Source organism: Pogonomyrmex barbatus, unplaced genomic scaffold, assembly GCF_055798465.1.
Source record: "Pogonomyrmex barbatus isolate J1 unplaced genomic scaffold, ASM5579846v1 scaffold2, whole genome shotgun sequence".
Lineage (NCBI taxonomy): Eukaryota > Metazoa > Arthropoda > Insecta > Hymenoptera > Formicidae > Pogonomyrmex > Pogonomyrmex barbatus.
This window is the reverse complement of record NW_028297116.1, coordinates 7686212-7704719: the sequence shown is the minus strand read 5'-3', so window position 1 is coordinate 7704719 and position 18508 is coordinate 7686212. Positions and strand designations below refer to the sequence as shown.

Genomic DNA, 18508 nt, shown 5'->3' with positions numbered 1-18508 from the left:
TATTACGTAACGAACGATTTGATAAACACATCGATAAATCTCGTGAATGCAATATTTCTTCGCAAATGTATTTCGAGTGAGATGCGGGACAGATTATGTCCAGGTCGTGAATGTTTTTTCATTATTTTCGCGAGATTGCAGGTTATTTCTTTACGTGATTACTGTTCCTAAAAATAAAAAAAAATGAAAATAGGAAAAAATAGGGCCTTCTTACGAGCAAACGTAATTTGCCTCTTACAATCAATCCCGCGAGTCGCCGGAAGGCTTGTTTTCCGGGAGATTGCATGCGACGAACAGCAGCGATGAGTTTGCTTTTCGTAGAGACAGCGGATATCACAGTCGGAGTCAACCATTCTACGGAATAAACACGAGCATAGAGAGCGTAGAGAAGCCGCAGGAACGGAGATACTATCTCGACGGAGAAGAAGGAAATTATGGAAAAAAAAAGGGAAAATAGAGGCGAGAAAAAACGAGATTGAGTAAAAGTACGCGGTCCAATTGCCTATTAACTTATCTAAATATTTAAATGTAATGTCATTAGCTAGAATAGGCATTAACTTTATCGAAATTCGTTTCAACAAACTCGAGCACGGCGCGCCGTATCCGCGTTGGATCCGCTTGCAAGAGAATTAGACGAAAATTAGGCTGCGTTAATTTCAAGTTAGATTACGAAGCCGTGAAGCGAGAAGCCTTCACAATGTGACGCACATTTTCCAGCCGAGAACTATGTCTATCGTAAATACTATTAAGTCTCGTTATTGCCATTCTTGTTTGTTAATGCAATCAAGATCCTTGAACGAAGAGAGAAATGTGCAGAACAAGATAAAAACAGAATGAGAATTTTATTCAATTTCTAACACACACACACACACGCGCGCGCGCGCGCGCGCGCGCACACACATACACACACATATTTATGTTTATTCATATTCTTAAAAGTTATTCTACATAAAATTGCTCTTACATATTTTTTTTCTTATGGTAACGGCGCGTGACACACGTTATATTTTTAATTTTCTCGGACATATTTCAATTGTGACAATGTAAATATTTTCGCACTGGAAACATTTCGCCGGAACAATCAACCTTCATAAGCTAATTTCGCGCAAGTCATGAGATTTCGTGGAAATTTATTAGATTAATTTAAGTGTTATGTCGTAACGTCTGCGGCTCGCAAGGAAAAGAAGGGCATTGTCCTTGCTAGGAACAACAAAGTTACTCCGGAAACGAAGAAACGGGCTAAGGAAAGAAGAACAGAAATGCAACAAGAAAACTCCATTACATTATGAAGCTGCCTTGTTTCATAGAACGATACGTCTGCCACAAGAAAGCTATGTCTACGCATTGTTGCCGTACGCTAATTATCCGCACACAATTTTATTTTCATCGCGCTAAGAGAAATGATAGTGGATTAAAAAAACATAGAAAAAAAAAACGGGTGACGATTATAAAGCTTATCTCCATGAGATTTTCGTTCGTCAACCTCCACGATCGATACAAAATCGATTTTGTAAATTATAAAACGAATGTAGTACACTCTGGTTTATGATGAAGCTTGAAAATTGCATACTAAAATTAACGTGCTATTACGAAATGGTACTCGGCTCATGAGACTCGTGAAGCGTTACAAACTTGGTCTGCGCGAGCTCAATTACGCTGATGAATTACGCATACCCATCCTCCCGCGCGCGCTCGAGAACGAATTCATCTTCGTCATACTCGTTGGCATACGTATCTGCCGGATAAAGTGGCATTTTGCTAGCTAACGCCGCTCGAAAATTTCTACGCTGTATAGAATAGAGGGTATTATACACATGTTGTGTCTCAATTGTACTTACAAAATGGTCCCGTCCTTCGACGATACTGCAATACCTTATTAAAATAATAAGGCTAATTACAAGAGCCGAACTGTCCTTATTTGCAATGCAAACCTTTTCACATTTCTTCAATTTTAATTATATGCGTCGTCTCTGGTGGTCCCAACAATTTCGTAGAATAAGTCGGAACCTTTGTATTTCGTTCTTGGTGCAAACTTTCCGCGCTACTTTTCCATATTGGCCGCGCATCGCTCTGAATAATTTAAGAACAAACGGCAACGGCGGAATATATTTCCGCCAGCCCTTCGATATTTTTTTACGACTTCCATCGGGCCTAATTGAAACTGACGCTCCCCCCTCCCCTCCCCTCCCGGGCCTTTTATTAAGCGAAAGAAAGAGCGCCGGCGCCAAAGCCGTCCGGAGAACGGAACTCATTGCAGAGCAACGATTGCGACGGGCAAAAAGCCCGATGAGAAATTCCGGAATGGAAACGATCGACCTTACTGCGGAAGAGTCGCCAGCCTCTGGAAAATGGGCTAAATAAAAGCAACGTGTGAGCGCGCGAAGAAATATACGGAAAAGAGTTTTAGCGCCGCTGCCGCCGGCAATACCCAATATCCGCTTTGACACCGGGGTGCCACGATGATCGTGTCCCGCATCGCGTTGTCGCGGGATGCATCGAATTTTGCAACCGGAGGAAACTCCACGGAATTTCGTAATACGCCGCGTGAAAATTTCAATGCTGCCGCCGCTCCTGCCATAAAAAGGCCAGGTGCGTCCAACTTTGTATTATAACTAAAACGGAGAATTTCATACTGTCGAGGAGCCAAAGTGCACGGACTCGGCGTGTCGTGCCTGCCCTCCTCCTCTTCCCCACTTTACTTCCTGCTTTTTTCCCAGGAGAAAAATAGAAACATATTAAGAACTTCTTTAGAAATTGCCATGTATATATGCAACAAAAACACTTTACGATAACTGTAAATATCGCCGAGTGAGAAAAGTAAATACGGATATTTAGAGGTGCATTATCGTTAGTTTGTGAACCAGCAACTTTTTGACAAAAAAATCTATGTCCATTATGCCTACATACATTGTTAACTTCTTACATTCTCAACAGTTACATTTTATAAAATAATTCTGTATAATCGCAAAATATCTGCTTATAAAAACATAAAAACGGCGCAGCTATGTTTGCGAGTAAATAGAATCAAAAGTCCGAAATATACAATATCGATAGAATATACAGAATAAATACTTAAACTTTGTGTTGGTGCACAATACTTTTTGTTTCAAAGCTCGAAATAAAATTTCTAGCAAAACGCGTGAAAAATCGATAGACAATGAATGTTTCACCAGGTAGAATGTTTAATCATTAAATTCGAATATATGGAAAAAAAAAAAACAAAAGAGAATATTTTTCAAACAAATAATTTTTTGTTCGGATTCCTTTAATGAGAAAATTATTTTACGTACGCAATAGTTTCTTTATCAAAAACTCAGTTCTCTAATTACAAATTAATGAATGTTATATAATACTCTTCGTAAAAACAATATATAGAAAATATATTGTGGAAACAGTACTCTTGGCAAGTCAATTAAATGATAACCTAGTTAATTAATATTCTGCTTGTATTATTAGTATAATTTGATATTCTTTTACATAGATACAACAGACTGAATATATTGTTAATTAAACATCAGAACGTGTAATAATCACTCTGCAATATTTTAACAATGTCTCTCTCAGAGATAATCAAAATCGAAAATCCTATCGAGACATATTATATCTTGTATGTACATTAAGAGAATTCGAATCAACAATATATGTACAAATATACGAGTTTACTATAATAAATGTACGTAATAAATAAATGTAAAAATATGGAAAAATATAGGAATGAATTATAATTGTATTTATTAATTAAAGTAAAATGCGTTGCACTCAATTCGGAATTGAACCGTTCCAAACGTAAAAAACGATACAAAAATAACAAAACGATATTCCAGTAATAATTAAAAATATTGATTAATAAATTTGCTCTATAGTTGTGTTGAGCATTCATAAGGCTTTTAGGTTTTCTTTTCTTTCACTTAGATTTCTTAGTTGCGTTTGTGTAGAATTTGTGTAATATCCGTAAAAATATTACGAATAAAAATAACACATATTTATAAGAATTAAAATATAATATTGTGCAATACTTTGTACAGCACTTCTGTAGCCGCGAAAGAAAAAACTGAATGCCAAGCAAGCAATTGGATTGGTAAGTTGGGAGAGCCGTAAACGACGAATGGGGCAATCGTTGAAAAACTTTTTAAATTAAGATAATATGTATGCGCAAAAGCTCGAATATTATACGATCTAACTTGGACCATCAATTTTCGTAATGTCAGATATGCGTCGAGCGTGTGTTTCTATAGCCTTAGATAGTTTCTTCATCGATAAAAAGTTCAACATTCGTAGCAACAATAATACGCTTAATAAAAGAAATCTATTACGTAAGCAGAACTCAGTTATTCAATATATTTGGAAATCCGATGCCTTCTGTGCATTCCCGTTTGCGTTTTGCGAGCACCGAGATCGGTGGATGGCGCTATATCTATTCCTATGAAGTTCTGCACACTTGATCGTGAAATCGTGGATACTCGTGGCATATCGACGAAAAAGGGAAGAGGGAGAAGGAGAAAGAGCACCGGTCACCACGTGGCCAATTTCATTCCGCCCCAGATCATCGTGACTTTCGTACGGACGCGCGTAGATCGACCTAATTTCACACGCTCCGGGGAAAACGATCGTCCGAGGCCAATTCCTCGAACGAGCGACACTGCATCACGGACTGCTACTAATATCGTTTTCGATAGTGAAAACGCCGTTCGATTACCCTCGTCTTCGACGAGAAACGACGCGGTACAAATCCTCCGTTGGATAGTGTGAAGCGGAAATGGTCGTACGTGTGGCGAACCCGTGCGAATAGCATTCAGGTTTCAGAGCTGGGGATCGCCTTAATGCCGCCAGGGAAGCACCCACTGATACCCTATTAGCCCGATTTCTTATCCGAATCTCCGTTCTAAGCATCGCTCGATGGCGAGGAAGAACGTAGTGCATCACCTCGGTGCTTTTTTACGAAAACGAACGAGCTTACGGTCCGCGACGGAGGAAACGGGAGCTACTCGCGAATCTGATTCACAGCTTCTGCTAAATGTTTTCTCATGCCGGATTCGAGTTGCCTACAATTGCTACGCCAGCATCCTTTTTTGCTGACACTACAGAAATCGCGATAAATGACAGCGTACCTTATTACCTGTTTCTCATTTATGTATTCTCAACTTTGCGCTCGGAAGTATCATAATTTGTTAGAGGCAAAATGAATTATTTTTTATACAAGAAATAGAATTTGAAATTCTGGAATCGAAAAGGACAAATGAAGTATACTTATCCTCTATATGTATCTAAAATAAATAAGAAGAGCAAAAATGCAGCGCAAACTTTTTGCAATTTGCAAAAAGTCATTTTGCAACTGTCAATCTTTCACGATGTCTCATGCATATCCGTATGCAAAATCTTATCCCGAAACACAATTGTCGCTTCGCGATGAGAAAATGATAAAATTATAATAATAATCATGAATTTTACCGCTAACCGCAACGAATGCGAAAAGACTTAAAAAAAACATCGCGTCGTTGACGTTATCACGGCTCAATCCGCCATTTCCGAGTCTCTTGCTGGATTCTCTAATGAATGTCGCCCTTGCTCGTCTCACTGATGGTTCTCACGATGAGACATTGCGAAGCCAACTCTGTCCTCTCGAATCTCTACCTTTCGTGTACCCTTAACCCCTCATCTCTAGATTATTTACGCGCACACCTCTATTCTCAGAGGTCGGGGAGCAACACGGGCACCAGAAATACTACTTTCGGAACTTGGAGAACTTCTGACGGAAACCACGAGCGCAGTGGAGCGGAAATTTATGGATTTTGTTTGGTACCTTCGTTCCTGGCAGGGCCGCGTTTTGATTTACGATCGAACTATGGAACGATATCGGAGACACGACGACGGGCACATCGTCGAAGAACGAACGCAAAGGGAGAGAGAAAAGAACGAAGGTGGAGACGGTTGGCGTGCAATCACTTTAGCCGTTTCGCATTTCGATCTGACCATCTCTTCTCCGCTTCTCTCTCTCTCTCTCTCTCTCTCTCACTCTCACTCGCTCGCTCGCTCTTTCTCTCTTCCTCTCTATCTTATATTCTCGACATCACGCGCCGCCGCGCGTCGATTTTTTGTCGCACCTCGAGTGCAACTGATAACACTACGGAGGCGCGTCGCGTTATGTCGCTGGCGTCTATCTACTACTAGACGAGAGATCGAGAGTCTCGAAGAAGGAAAGGAGCTTACAGCATGCCCAGAGGGAGACCAATGTGACATGGTGATGCATGAGAAATCCGTTTTGTAATAGAAATCGTTACCGCGACGTATCGACGCAGTCGCTTGCGGGACTACCTGGAGCTACGTCTACAGATCTCGCAGCTCAATCTAAAATTTGCAACCGTGCATCGGCATACATAAGACGCATTGGTTTTTTGCGAAAATTCCGTAATCTTCCAATTTTTGCGATTTCCCTTGGAAAAAGAAGAGAGCTAACTTCGTTTCGTAAGAAGACGTCTTGCATTTTATTTACATATCATATCAAGCGTTCTGTATAAACAAAATATTAAAATTAATATTAAAATATTAAAAATTAACCTACCACACTTAAAATTCTCTTAATATTAACAACAAACATAATAAATTTTTATTCAGATCATTCCTCAAATAATTATTAAAATCCAATTTAATTAACTTTATTAATTTGTAAACATTATAATGTGTCTCATTTCGTTAAAACTGTGAAAGAGACCTTCATTAAAAATAAAATAAACATTACTTAAATTATAAAATGACATAATCTTCGCAGCGGTGCGTTTCTATCAAACTGATTCGCCGTTGCTTTTATTAAGATCTACCTATCTATTCATAAAAGCTCCATCATCAATAAATTATATGCCTCGTCAATGTGAGTTGTAACAAGCCAAGCCTCGCGGTTAGCTTGTCTTGTCATTGATCTTCGCTAACGTCGTGTCAGAGAGACTTAATTAAATCGTACGCTAACTAACATAATCTGTCTCCGCCTCCCGATCACCGGATAGCGATGGCTGAATCGGGGAAACTACAGAAACGCCAAGATTGCCAGTTTAAGGTAATTAGTTAATGTTCTATTGCCAACGGACTCTACGATAGTCCCATCCGCGAGCCACACATGCCAATATATACGTATGTGTATGTATGTATTTATGTACATGTATATGGTACGTGTGCGGGTGTGTATACGTGTGTATGTGTGTATGCACTACCGTATTCCACTTTCATCCCGCTGCAACCCGCCAGTTAATTTCCAGACGAGGGCGCCGCGAGTCCGTTGATAAATCAGACGCGAGCATGCATCTACGTGCAGGATATATAAACATCCGCATGCGACGGTGCTTAATCGATCGGCGCTTAATGACTACAATACGTTTCAGCCGGTGCGGGATAGCATAACCCGCTAGTCGTAAATTGAAGAACTAACGTCGTACGTTAGACCGATGCGTACCACTCTTCCTCCCGCAGCGAAAGATCCGGCAAACGATTATTAATGGTGCTGACGATGAAAACGAGCCGCTTCTATGCGGACGAATAAGCCGATAAATTTAGGGAAATATAGGATTCGGTTCCAAGCAAACAAGGGAGTTTGAACTCTCTTAGCGTGAAGAAGTGTTGAGCTGAATCGGTGGTGTTAATCTTAGATCGCATTACATTGTATATCGTGAAATATAAAATCCAAACAAGTAGGAATTAAACGCTCTCGTGTTAGTTGCCTTATTACTAATAATAGCATCTATTTAATGTAAATAAATGTAATTTACTAAGATACGCACATTCAACTAATCTAAGCAGTAACTTATATTATGTAATAATGTATATGGGATCTGTCACGTCTGCAATACATTTGATATTCTAGCGAAGCATTTGTATCTCTCCCCACTTATTCTAGCGCGTAACTATCGATCGATATTATGAAGTGTTCATCCAGTACGAGACGCTTCACGGATCTTGCGTCACGTTAAAGGGCGCATTTAATTAGCACCTATAGTGTCCTTCGATGCGTCAAAGCTTACCGTACGTGTTTGAACACATATTTGCGGTATCCACAACAGGTGCGAAACGTATCGATTAACAAATGACAGGAGCGAACTGTCATAGCCTTAATAGAGGCGTATTAGCAGCAGTACTCTTAATAAGAAAATCGGAAAACGCCGAAATATAAGCGTTGCTAATTTCACAAATAAACATTTGCCCTGTAACAAAACGAGAAACGTAACGTTAATATCAGTTACCGTCATGTAATACGAAACGCGCAACATCTCTGATATTCTTTTCTATTAAAATTGCGAATTTTACCAGAGTTACATTCACGAGCTACAATTTTATTAAGGAACATCGCTCCGCGACTCGAAGCAAAACGGAGAAAATTGAATCGCTTGTGCGAGAAAGCTCAGCAAACGGAAAAGATGAGAACTCATCTGCGATGAAGCACGGTATTGTGGCGCTTCGTCGACATATACCGTGTCTCGCGCGCGCCTTTCGCTTTCCGATAGATGCTCACAGAGTGCCAGGCGCCGTGGAATGCCAGCTCAAAAGAGACAAGACAAACAGAAGGACAAGGGAGTTGTCTACTGACAAAGCCGTCAGACGCCGGTATGGATTATGTACACGGCTCGATCGCGGACCGGTCTGCCGTACCGTTTGGAATCTATCGGAAGCAGAATTTCATCCTGGCTCTACGTGTCATTCCCACTTTTTACCGATTGCCAAGTACTATGTCACATCGGGTGGACGACCAGGAAAAAAAAAAAAACATTAGAAATGACGAATGAACTTGGGAAGTTCTTTGTCAAATTCTTATGCACCGGCGATAATTTTCGCGCGTAAGTTCGCTCGCGTTACCCGCACAGTATGGCATTTTTAATATCAAGCCTCTTGAATCTCCTCGTTGTAGTTCGTTGTAATAACGATTATACTGAATTTATTCTGCTACTACAATTAATTTAATTTAATTAATGAAGAAGTTTTGCTGATGTCTTCTCAAAGCGAAGAAAGAAAAAATCTTAAGATCTAAAATATGTTCGATAACAAGAGTTATGAAATGAATTTAAAAATGTGATATATAATTCTTAATAAATTCGTTGCTTCGTCATTTGAATTTTTATGCAGAAATCGAAGAGAAATATATGCAGTAAATTTTTTTTTACATTATCGCGCCTGGAGGAAACATGATTGTATATCTCAAGAGCGAATAAAGAGGAATTTCATTTCCTCTGTGCCCCCCCCTTCTCCTCGTAAACTCCAGAGAAGAAAAAATATAATACATACTTGTACTTTGCGTATTCAGCAAATAATTTTTCTCACGCAATCATTAAACGTGAAATCAGTGGCATCGTAACATTAACTTAGATATATTCTAAAAATGTGAATAAATATAAATAACTTATCTAATCTGTAATCTGTCTTCTTATTATTTCAAAATAATCAAAATATTTATTCAAAATAGTCAATAAATACCTACAATTATTGACAAAAACTCTTTTTAATTAAAAGTTAACTACTTGCTCTTTTACTACCATACTAAAAATTATTTATACTTCAATTATTTTGTACTTTTCATACTCGAAAGTACGGTCGACTTTATTAACTAAAAATTTTATTGACAAGAGTAATGCTGTTAAATGTTCGCATTCAAGTTTTGCGAAACAATACGAACTTATGGGAATAAGAAAATAATATTCTTATCGAATAGTGTCTATGTAAAAGTTTGGCGTGCGCCATCAGATAATGGACCAACTTACACAAAACGATTGAAACGCTGCCTTTTCTTTTAGTAAGCGATTCGAGGAAACGCGAGGAGAGAGCAATTGGGAAAAACGATGTCTGCATCGCGATTTTAATTGGCGATAAACGTAGCACTCAGCAAAGTAGGTAATAACGATTAAAAGTCTAATCGGCTGAAAACTTGTTAACTTTCGCGAAACTGCCGGCATGGGATTCCATCTCACACCGAGCGTTAGCTCGCATAATAAAAGAGCTCGGAAGCTAAAAAGAAAATGGAGAATATATTCTAAGGTAGGGAGAGACGGATTGAAATCGATCGACCACAGATTGATGTAACACAGCGGTATGCTGTACTAGAGAAAAAATTAATCGAACGTTTAATGCTTACTATTAAACTTTAATGATTATGCAGTTATATATAAGTATAATCTTCTTTGCTTCTTTCGTACGCATGAAATGATTTTTTTTATATACATATTCAGTACGTAGAAAAAGATATTGAGAGTAAATTTACTTTAGAAAGATATTTACAGGTTAGAGAGGATCATGTGAGAAGGGCGATGAATTGCGATATTCAAGACGCCATACGAATCCTCTCTATCTCCTGGCATTTTCCGTTCGTATGAATTCAAGTATTACTATGATCTCTTACCGATGATTCGCGCCAGGCATCTTCGAACGTGATACTCCGAAATTCAAGAACATAATCCGAATCCCAGGAGCACAATTTGAGATCTGGCAGCTCGTGTTCGCCATAACGTGCGAGGAAGACGGAGACGATGGAATTTTCGCGCTGAAATAAGATGCTCGCACTTAGCGTCTTAAATGCTGGCACTTCTGCGAGAGAACGAGAGAGTCGCGGGAGACGTATCGAATGCACGACGGGAGACGGCGTGAAAGGTCGAGGTTTTAACGAACATCTGCCGGGCGGACTGATTTCCAGCCGACGATAAGACCTCGAAATGCAACCGAGTCCAAGACGACTTGTATAACCACGAATTAGAATTCATTAACCTTACGACTTAATATTTTCGCGGATTCATTTCCTAGCTTAGTATCGCGTGTAGTCACGTATACACGGAATTGAAGAATGCAGAAAAATACGAGAGAGAGAGAGAGAGAGAGAGAGAGAGAGAGAGAGAGAGAGAGAGAGAGAGACAGCAACAACTGGCTTAAATATCAAAAGAAACACGTCGTATTCCTAGGTCCCTAAAAGCACAATTCGTTACAAGACGAGATATCAATATAATATCGACGTGAAAGACGCGACCATCGTTCTTGAACTTTAAATTGCCTCGTGTTTCCTTAAGATAACGCTTATCCAAAACGGATAAGCGCGTGATATACGAAATTACATCGTCTAACAATAAGTAATACAGGTCGACATTTGTGCTAAGTTCGAATTTGTATTTGCAATGATTTGCCTTAAAAATATCGAGAATTATGAACCTGCTCTGAAAGCATTGAGTGATACACACACACACACACACGCGCGCGCGCGCGCGCGTGTGTGTGTGTGTGTGTGGTGTACATAAATCCATATATATAGATATAACAAATTTATATATATATATTTATTTATTTATATATTTATTTATACATTCATATATCTTAACGTTCGAGAAATATACGCGTAGATCAACTTTTTAGAATTTCATTTCGGAGTTCACGAATAAGCGATATATAAAAATAAAGAGTAATCAAGCGAACGCGATTATAATTCTCGAGCTACAGAGGGTGTACATCGACGCGTGAGAATAATGGGCATAGAGTTATCTCACACTTTCTATCCGAAACGGTTCAGTCAGTTGGAATAATTCATGAGTAAAACTCGTTCAAAATATAAGATAGATGTATCAAAACTAATGTGAAATTAATGTGAATCCGTGGGATGATTACATCGGTGGGAAATAAGGAAAATTTCATCAAACTGAAAACGTACCGTTAAGAAAGTTAAATCAATTTTCCCGAGTTTACATTAAAGATAATTACCGAATATTCAGTGTCGAACGTTGAAGAGAAAATTTATTCTCGACACACAGAATTATATATAGATATATCACGAAAGATTATTCGATAAATTTTAGATGCTTTAACTAAACGAGTTTGCGAAGGTATTGGAAGAAAATCGTAGAAACCTTTCATTCTAATTTTACACTAAAGAGAAAATATCTTGAAACATATCGTTAAAATTTTATTTTTATAAATCATTCTTTGATCTTTCTTACTTTATATGTAAAACTGTCAATTAATTATATGATTAAACTCTATATATATCTATTGGGAATATATATACACCACACACACACACACACACACACACACACACACACACACACACACACACACACACACACACACACATATATGTGTGTGTGTATATATATTCCCAAGAATGATGGATTTTTCATTATAAATCGCTATGCTATCAATAAACACGTGCTATGGAATTTTGACGGAATTATTCCCCTTTACGCTAATTACACCGTGAAAAGCCGCGCGAATAAGTAGCATGCTACGCGCATGCACACTCGCGCATATACATACACATCACATACGTACATAAGCTCAGTCGAAGCAACGAGCTCGAGTCGAGTTCGCGTATGCGATAGTCACCTACGCAGCTCTACGTGACATGATACACGTGAATGCACACACGAGAACGATCCATCGTTCGTTTAGCGCCTACGAGTCCCATCATATTTGCGACAGCCGCAATCGGCTCCCCGCGAGTGCAAGAGCGTAGTACATCAATATGAGGATCGCGAGGCGATGCGTTTGGGCGCGACCGCGTGCCGAGTCTCGCGTGCGGCGCATGCGTGCGTATTCCGCTTGATCGCGCCGTCTCTGTCTAGCCGACGGCCATCGCGTGGCAAGTCTTCATCGCGACAATGAAAGCGTTTCTCGTCTCCGTTCGACTAGTGCGTCTCGCATGTAGTATCTTCGCTCATGTATGTCTTCGTCGTGTCACTGGGTGCATTCATTATCCTTTTCGCGACGTTTTCCCCGCTAGAACGGTCGAAGCACCCAGCTCGCTCTCTCTTGTCTCTGTCTGTCTCACATTTCACGTACTGCGCCATCTTCGTCTGACGTCAACGACGCGCTTCGCAGTTCTCTCTATCGTATAACATCGGCCGCAGTCTTCGTTTCGCTAAGCTCGTCACCTGCTCTCGTTCTCGCTCTCGTTCGTCTTCGTCTCTCTCGCTCACTCTATCATGCACTAACTCTCTCGTTCGTCTCGCTTGCACGACATTACGACAACGAATCTGTCTCTTTCTCTCTCCCTACGTCTTTGTCTCTCTCACGTCAGTACTCTTTCACTACCCCGACCGCGGAGCGGCGGGGAGGGGGGGCCGGAGTCACACACAGAAGAAGTCTCGAATGGTGGGAGAAGCCGGGTGGGCAGCCGAGTGGGAGCGAGCACGGCCGAAGGGATAGCTGGGGAGGGGGAAATAGCGGGGAAATAGAGTGGGAGCAGAACGGCCGGCGACCGACTAGTTTGAAGTAACGAAGAGATGGCCGAAGAGAGAGAGAGCGAGTGAGCGAGAGAGGGGCGGACGACCCCTCTAACCGGGCGATGCCACTCAACTGAATCCCCGCTCCGTTCTCGCGGCAGTCTGACGCCGGTCGCGCAGTCAGCATGGCTGGATTTTCACGCAGTTTTTCGCCGGTCCTGCCGTGCTGAGGGCTCCGAGCTGTGCTTTGGATAACGTCGCATTTGCTCTCGCCGTCGTGAGTGGCATCGGTCGCGCGCTTGTCGCGTTAATGTCGTCACATTTTCCTTCACGTCGCGAATGCGCCGTACGACTTTGGCGTCTGACCAGGAGAAACGAGAAGCTCGAGAAAGGACGCCAGATGCTTGAACCTAACCTCCAAGCACAAAGATCGCCCCGAGGGAGGAACACGCTCACAATCGCGACTCGCGTTCAACGTCGTCTCCGTCCAGCCGATTTAGTTACGTTGCGCTAATCTCACAGCGATTTCTCTCGATGCAATCGATATCGGTGTATATCACCGCGGTACAACAGGAATGAACGACAGGACAGAGAAAGCGGGAAAGAACGAGTACTAAGAGTTTCTGCAACTTCATCGTGTGGAACTCTCCAGGAGGCATCCCGCTTGTGTTGTGAGTGATTGACCACGGGGCGAGGGGCAAGGGGCGATGGAAAGGTGAGGGGAAGGCGAGCGCGGTACGGCAAATGACAGTGCGGTGAGAGAGAAGGGCGAACGATTCGTGGACAGAAAGAAAGGTTCTCAAGGCAAGCTGTAAATCTTGACCTCGAAAGAAAAAAGAAGACACCGACCGTCCATCCGGATCTCCTGCGAATGCAGAGCGAATCGACCCGAGTTGGAATTTTCCTAAAGGTGAGTCTTTCCAGCGTTTGTCAACGAACACGCTGCTAAAACTCGACTCGTTTCATGTGCGTAACACGGCCCCAGAAGGGTTGACACATATATTTTTGTTTACTGACGAACGTATAAACGCGCGTGTCGCTCAATCGAGCGGGACGATAAGGCGCGCGCATAATTAATGATCTCGATGACGACCGTAAACAAACCGTCCGTCGGACTTTTCAAACACGTGACAACTCGCGGAGCGTGTGTGCGTGATTGCAGATACGATTATTATCAGATCGCAACCAGATGTACATATATGTCGTAGGAAATAAACACGACGGATAATCTATTTAATCGCCAATAAATATCGCCATCTGCGTGTTTTCATCGCACACGTGTCAGACCATTTAATTTTCTTATCTCATTTAAACGCTGTTTTTCTTTTCGTGTCGAGTGAACAAAAGCTACCGTTAAATCAGTTAGATTTAATATCGTACGCAGTATACAATATGATTTGACGTTATCTGTTTTCTACGAAGAAACACTAATCTCTGCTCTCTTTTCTCTCGTTCTTTCTCTTTCACTATGTATGTCACGCACACCTATATTACCTCCACACATTTTTACGACAGGTAGATTGGTTTTATCTCGAAGCACGGAAGCGATAACTGAGATTCGGTCGTTCGATTTGTTTCTTTGGCTCGCAGATTATATCGTCTGTCTCCGAGAGATTATATCGTCTGTCGCATGACCGGCCGGAACTTTGGTTTTGGGAAGTATAGTCGCAGTAGAAAAGTTTGAAAATCCTTGCTGAACAGAAAGACGACTCGCCGACACAAGTTTGTTGTGCGTCGTAATTCCGATAAGCCAGTCGCGGAAAGGTGGCGCGCACTCGCGAGTCAGCATCATTAAGCCGCTAGCTGCAGATTCTTGGATAACGTCGACCTCCACGTCGACGGATCGGGAGGAAGACGAATGTGCTGCAATAATGGAACTGTAATTCCACAACTAGTTCGTGGTATTAAGCCGCGACCGTCGTCGCCGCCGCGAGTAGTCCGTCTTCATCACGATGAATTTAATTAGCCGTGACTTGCGTAATTAAATATTCGTTCGTGCACACGCGAAAGGCACGCGGGCGCACTCTCACCTCCTCGGATATATTCGCAAACGACGGCGTAAGCGTGAATGGAAATAAATTCCGTGGTATATATTTCACGTGTAAAGACTTCTGCACACAAAAAAACTTAAGCCGTAAAATACAAACAGTAAGAAAATTGAATAATCACAGACGATTATTCTTCGATTGTAAAAAAATTCGATTGTAAAATAATTTATTGTTATGATTGATAAATTTTCTTACCGCTTACGTTTTTTTATTGTTTTTTTGTGCTGGAGCTTTAATTCATCTCGATCTTGTCTTACGTATTTTCAGGCACAAAAAGAACGAAAGGCGCGAACAACTACGACGAAGTAGTTTATTATTAATTACTCATTTGTTGCAATATTCCACATTCAAATTACGATCGAGACGAACGATAATAAATCTAGATTGGTAACGAGAAATGAAAATTAGTTTCAAATAGAAACGAGTAACCAAAATTATTACTCTATTAATGATTCAAAATTTTACGTGGATATGAGGAAAGGAACATATTCGAAGTGATAAGGTTAAAGTTAAAACAGTGATAAGAAAATATTCTTTATAGTAAAATCGTATTTTATGCGACGTACATACATTCACTGTAATTAGATGCCCATGCATCTGGTGGCATCAATGTTTATGCTTTCCCGTGATATACGAAGCGAACAGCTACTAGCGACGTATTAAGTTCCACTGCTTTCCTGCCACGGCTGGAAACATCTTTTCCGTGCTGGTGAGGTCGCCTTTAAACGCCGCTCGCCTTTAATGCGACATCGTACGAACCCTCGTCAGGATCCACATCGCGAGGATGTAGTAAAAATTCCACGTTTGTAGAGTTCTTTTCAGTGAGAGAAAGGGAGAGAGAAAGAGGGCAGGGCATGGCGAATAGGACGAAAAAAAGTTGAACAAGGAACGTTCACGCTAACATATAGCGAGAGAGACTCTAAGGCACTGTTTTTAGCCAAGCAAAACGTGGATGCAGCTTGTTTTCCTGTTTCTTCATTTTGTTTTAAGTCACTCGCATCACACGTTTCTTACATTTTAGCGACATTACGAAATGAGATTAAAATTAATTATTCATCGGATAAATATTGTGCAATTCCAAAATAACCATTTATGCAGTTGTTATTAAAAATTAATTAATTTGTTATTTTTGTTTGTTTTATACTTTGAAATAGAATTAAAAACCAAATTTCCAAATAGCACTGAAATTATATTTATATTACGCCAAGATGGTTATGTGTGTATCAATTTATTATTAAAACCCATTAATTTGCTATTTTTCTTCGTTTATTCGTTTTTTTTGTTGTCTTTGTCCTACTTGACTCTGAAATATGAATTAGTAACGATATAAGCAGAAATTTTATGGCAATGTTAGCCTATTTAAAGCAGTCGCGTCATGCCGTCTCGATATTGTGATGTAACATTCATACCGACGTCGTCTTGAATTGTAACGAGGTGACATCAATCGTTTTCTTTTGCTTCAAATATAAAACTCAATACCCAGAAATTGAGATCTGACACTACGTGGCACACATATAATTCGGTAAAGATCTTTATTTCTTGCCTAAGGGAATTGTCGCGACATTACCATCGAATTTTGGTAGGATTCGTCTATCGATTTCCACATACCGACCGTTACCGAAAATTGTTCCCGTGCGCGAGACTTCGACGCCGCATCTCGCGTGCCGTCGACCTCGCCGCGGAATCGTGGAAATTCTGGAAACGCCGATCCTGACTGGCGAGCCGTTTTCGTGACATTTATCTCGCGACAAGTTCGTGCTAACGTTGCGCACTTCTTGCTGGAGTTCGAATGCAACGCCTGAATAATTCGCATCGAGTTAGAGATCAGAGGAGGAGGAGAAGGAGAGAAAAAAGAACGAGAGAGAGAGAGAGAGAGAGAGAGAGAGAGAGACTCGTTCTTTTTGATACGAATTACCTGAGTTTGCGTATCCTACCCTCAAGATTACCCCTTTTCACGGTCGCCTTTGGCATGGGAGACGCGCTTCCCGCGTGATATGAAAAGTTTGAATGGCTTTCGTTACCGGATTTTCCGGCGACGCGCTTTGCTACATGCAAATTCAGAGTATTTTCCATGTGCGCGCGCGCGCGCGCGCGCGATGGTCTTTAGGGACTTTGCGAGTTGCTCCGAATTGAGTGCACGAACCTACAGAATTTTATCGGCGGTAACGAAGTATGATGTAAAAGTCTGTAACATTATCTGATCGATTTATCCTTGACTATCTCACCGAGACATACGTTACTTACTAATCAAATGATGCGAACGAACCTCAATGCATATCTGATTCCGGCGACCTACGCGCAACATAATTCTTGACTGCAGTCCGAGCGACACGCTTACTATTTAACGATTCTTCGCCTTCCTATAGAGCATCATATTCAATTAGAATTCAGCATCCGCACTATGAGTAATGATGCAGTTTGATACAATGATTACATGATTGCATTTTTAATTAAACTAATTGTGTGTGTGTGTGTGTGTGTGTGTGTGTGTGTGTGTGTGTGTGTGTGTGTGTGTGTGTGTGTGTGTGTGTGTGTGGTGTGTGTGTGGTGTGTTTATAACTCAGGAATTTATATGTTAAAGATATTTATCCTTCTCTTTATAAGGATATGGAAATAGACATATAATTTCACTATCATAAACGATTACAAATTTAAGATATTGTAAAAGATTATTCGTATATTTAAAATATTATTGATTGGATTATTGGGTTAAAAATATGAGATACATATTACTTATAGTGGAAAATACGAGAAGAAAAATTTGATTTATATGTTCACAAATAATATATTTATTTCTGCAAAATAAAATGTATCTCCAACAATGAAATATATAAATCATGTTACATGAAACCAATAATTTAGTTGCTTATTTTAAAAGCCACGCAAATCTAATTAAATAATAAAATAAAATTATAATATAAAATAATCTTTATTGTCTGGTTTTCAAAAATAGATCGTCTGCCAAAATAAATATTATATATTTCACTATTTATTATCGAGACTCACTATTTATTATCGAAAAAACAATTTATGATTCTTCAAAAGATTATGAATTTAAATTGAAAATGAATGCAAAAACGTGAATTTTTAATTAATTTCAACAATTCTACGCAACAATTATTTAATCAGATTCTAAAAAAATAATTTGAATATTTGAATATTAAAACGAATAATATCCGAGCTTTTTTTAAAAATAAATTATTTAAAAATTTATTATATAACTTGTAATTAAAGAAATTAGCAATATATTTGAGAAATTTGCATAAATTTTATTTTGAGGCGAACATA

General features: G+C 40.1%; 1 protein-coding gene across 2 annotated transcripts in view; it reads left to right on the top strand.

The window, feature by feature from the left end:
• sfl (N-deacetylase and N-sulfotransferase sfl) overlaps window positions 1–18508 on the top strand; it is a 248346-nt gene that overhangs the window by 129923 nt on the left and 99915 nt on the right. The window contains exon 1 of one of the 2 annotated variants that reach the window (XM_011639511.3): window positions 13203–14082. The exons of the other annotated variant lie outside the window; for it this stretch is intronic. The gene's annotated coding sequence lies outside the window, so the exon portion shown is untranslated. Of the gene's footprint in view, window positions 1–13202; window positions 14083–18508 lie in introns of those variants that run through there. 2 annotated transcript variants of the gene reach the window in all.